The sequence below is a fragment of the Chrysochloris asiatica genome, unplaced genomic scaffold (genome assembly GCF_000296735.1).
Source record: "Chrysochloris asiatica unplaced genomic scaffold, ChrAsi1.0 scaffold00309, whole genome shotgun sequence".
NCBI lineage: Eukaryota > Metazoa > Chordata > Mammalia > Afrosoricida > Chrysochloridae > Chrysochloris > Chrysochloris asiatica.
This window is the reverse complement of record NW_006408827.1, coordinates 464,117-468,318: the sequence shown is the minus strand read 5'-3', so window position 1 is coordinate 468,318 and position 4,202 is coordinate 464,117. Positions and strand designations below refer to the sequence as shown.

General features: G+C 36.1%; 1 pseudogene; it reads left to right on the top strand.

Annotated features, from left to right (window-relative positions):
* Nucleotides 1–478: 478 nt before the first annotated feature.
* LOC102825329 overlaps nucleotides 479–4,202 on the top strand; it is a 26,860-nt pseudogene continuing 23,136 nt past the window's right edge.

Here is a 4,202-nt window from a genome sequence, read left to right as displayed (position 1 = left end):
TTGGAGGTCAGTGTATGATCAAAACAATTACATTGTGAAAGAAAGGAAAAGTATAGGAACAGAGATAATGGTGGTGAAAAGTTTAGGTAGATTTCAGGATTAAACAGACTGTTTTAAATGGAGGAAAAAGTTAATTGAATACATGATAACCTCAAATACTTCACAACATATTAAGAAAATGAAAATCTAAAAAGAATGTGGAAACATTAAACTATGAGGAAACTGAAAAGCACAAAAACTATGAACTCAGCACAGGTAGACATGCAGAACAAAGACCCCAGCAACACCACAAAAACAAACAAACATAATAATAGCAATTAATTCATACCTATTGATAATTGTACTGAATGTCAACAAATTCAATGCCCAGTCAAGAGACGAGAGTGGCAGAATGGATAAGAAAACAAGATCCTTCGTTATGCTGTCTGCAAGGGACATACCTTACACACAAAGTCAAAAAAAGATTAAATGTTAAAGGATGGGAAAAATACACCAAGCTAAATGTAGTAACAGAGAAGCAGGAGTGGAAATACTAATTTCTGAGAAAATAAGTTTAAAGGCAACAAGCAGCATAAGAGGTAAAGGACATTATCTCATGATTAACATGTAAATTAAACAAGATAACAATGATAATAAACATCAATGCTTCCAATAGAAGAGCACCAAAAATATATAAAGCAAACCCTAATAGAATTGAAGAAAAAAAATAAACAAATCTATAATAATAATGAGAAATTTTAATATACCACTTTTGAAAAAGGAGTGAACAACCAGAAAGTAACTCAACAAATGGACAAAGGAATTAAACTATGCAAACAAACAACTTCAGCTCATAGATGTGTACACAGCATTCAACCTAACAACAGCACAATACACATTACTTTCTAGTGTACATGGAACGTTATCCAGAATAGACCATGTGCTAGGGCACAAAACAACCATCTATACATTTACAAACATCAAAATACTACAAAAAGGAGAGGCGCGGCTTGTTGGTGGCTAGGGTGGAGGTGCAGTGAGGTTCACTTTCAGCAATACCACAGAATACCAGGCAAAGCAGATTCAAGGAAGAGCTCCAAAATTTCGAAACAAATAGATCAGAGTACTTAAACGGTTTGAAAGCTTACAGCTAGTGGAACTTGTAGCAAAAGTAAGAAATTGTGTACTTTTGAATCCGCAGAGCTCAGCAGACTGGTGCTGACAACTTGGGAAAGACCAAACAGCAAGAGCAAGCGAGCAGCAGAAACACCACAGAAAAATGCCGTAGGAACATCAGAGCAAATGTGGACAATACACTAAGTTGGTTTGCTTTGTTCTGACTTTCTTTTTTAGTGGTATCTGTTCATTGGCCCATTACAGTTGGTGCACCTCCATTCTGGTGACTAGAAGGGGTGCCTGAGTGAGTGGACACCCACCACCTGCACCACTGGTGGGTTCTTCTGCCACCCATGAGCACAGATACTATCAGCCTAAGATTTGGCACTTAACTGTTGTTGTTTTTCAATATGAAAAAGCTAGAACAAGGGGTGTGGAGATGGAAAGAGAGTTTAAAAACACAACAGGCTGAAAATTAAATTAAATCCTGAGGTAAAGCATGACAACCAATAGAGGCATCTTGAAATCTCTCAGGCACCCCTTGCATTCTTTGAATGCAAGAAGCTGAAAGAGGACATTAATGTAATACTCATATTATGCTACAGATTTTTTTTTTTTTTTCTTCTCTCCCTGCTCTCCCTTTTCTGCGATTGCAGACTATAATATCCAGTCTAGTTTTTGTTGTTGTTGTTTTTGGCTGTTGCTGTTTTGTTGTTTTATGGGGGACACTTTCTCTCCCTATATTACCCCAAAAGAGACAGCAACTATTGCCATATAGTCAAGCTACAATCACACTCTATAAAACACCAAAACCCAGGCAAAAACCAATGTCAACTGTCATATACTAGGGAGGAGACAACACCTATGAACATTACTCTGAGTTAAGCAATCAGAAGAGTGAAAAGGGAAGCCCTCATCCTGACCACATCTAACTGGAAGGAATTAGAAAGCATAAAAATTACCCAAACACCTATGGAATTAAGTATTAAGGCCACAGATAAACACTAAAATTTTCCAAGAAGCAAAAGCAGATGACTATATCAGCCCATGTCCAGAAATAAGATAAAATGTCTGAGACAAATGATCTAGAGGTAGACTGGACTCCATTCTGGAATGTGGGCAGGCATTGGAAATGCCTGAGAAGGAATTCAGATAAATTATTTTTAAATGTTTCAAAACACTTTACAATGGAGTTGAGGAAAGAAAGGAAGAAGTCAGGAAAGCACTACAGGAACAATCAAATAAGATAGATATAGCATTGGAAACAATTCAAAACTGACACAAAGAGTTCCAAACAATCAATAATAGAATATCAGAAATAGACAATACACAGAAAGGGCAAAGGAGTAGAATAGAAGAGATGGAAGGCAGAACCAGTAAGCGGGAAGACAAATCTCTCAACACTACTAAGATAGAAGAGCAAACAGAAAAAAGGATAAAAAAATCTGAAGAAGGTCTAAGATTCATGTTGGACAACATGAAGAGGAATAACTTAAGAATTATCAGCATTCCAAACTAGAAGAATCACACAAGTCCACACAGGAAATAGTTGAAGAACTGCTGGAAGAAAATTTCTCTAATATCTTGAAAAGTTAAAAGAATAAACATTCAAGAAGGTCAACGAATCCCAGGAAGGCTAGACCCCAAAAGAAAATCACCAAGACATATCATAATCAAGCTTTCCAAAATCAAAGATAAAGAGACACTTCTGAAAGCAGCTAGGGAAAGCAGAAGTGTTACATACAAAGACAAGCAACTCAGATTAAGCTCGGATATCTCAGCAGAAACCATGCAAGCAAGAAGACATATATAAAACCCTGAAAGAAAACAAAAAACAAACAAACAAAAAAACTGTCAACCAAGAATCCTTTATCCAGATAAGTTATCAATCAAATTTGACAGTGTATTCAAAACATTCAAGGATAAACAGAAACTAAGGGGTTTTGCCAAAGCCAACCCAACAAAACATCCTAAAGGGAGTTCTGTGGACTGAGAACCAACAAAAACAGAAAACAACCAGAGGTTGACATATGTGACTGCACCTCCCAGAACTAAATAGACAGAAGGAAGAGTCAAGAACAGAAGCAAACTATGAGAACAAATACAGAGAATCTGGGAGGTCAGTCTATGGTCAAAACAATTACAAAGTTTAAGAAGGTAAACATGTAGGAACAGAAATTCAGAAGGTGAGAAGGCCAGGTAGAATACAGGATAAAATTGTTGTTCTAATGTGCCGTGGAGTCCATTCCAACTCATAGCAACCTAAAACACGTTTTCTGAGGCTGTAAATCTTTACAGGAGCAGAAACCCTCATCAGTCTCCTATGGAAAAGCTGATAGTTTCGGACTGCTTACCTTGCGGATTGCATCCTGATTCTTAACCACTATGCTACAGGATAAAATACATTGCACTAAATAGAGGGAAAAGTCAATGGACTATAAGGTAAGCTCAAAGAAAATTAAGACTTCACAATATACCAAGAAAATGAAAATAGAACAACATGGTAACCTTAAAACTATGAGGAAACTCACAAAAAAGAACACAAAAAGCATGAACTCAGCAAAGGAAGACACACAGAACAAAGAAAGCAGCAAAACCACACATACACACACACAAAAAAACACATATTGTCAGCAATTAATCCATACCTTTCAATAATTACACTGAATGTAAATGGATTAAATTCACCAGTTAAGAGTTTGAGGGTGGCAGAATGGATATGTAAAGAAGATCCTTCAATTTGCTGCCTGCAAGATACACATCTCACACACAGACACAAAAACAGATTAAAATCAAAGAATGGAAGAAATATGCCAAGCTAATTGCCATAAAAATTTAACAGAGTGGCAGTACTAATCTCTGATAAAATAAACTTTAAGGCAAAAACCAGCATAATTCATAAAGATGGACTTTATCTCATGATTAAAGGGACAACTGAATAAGATGATAGACCCATAATAAATATCTATGCTCCCAATGAAAGAGCTCCAAAATATATAAAGCAAACTCTAAAAAATTTAAAGAAAGAAATAGATGAATCTACAATAATAGAGGGTGATTTTAATACACCACTTTCAAAAATAGATAGAACAACCAGAAAGAAACTT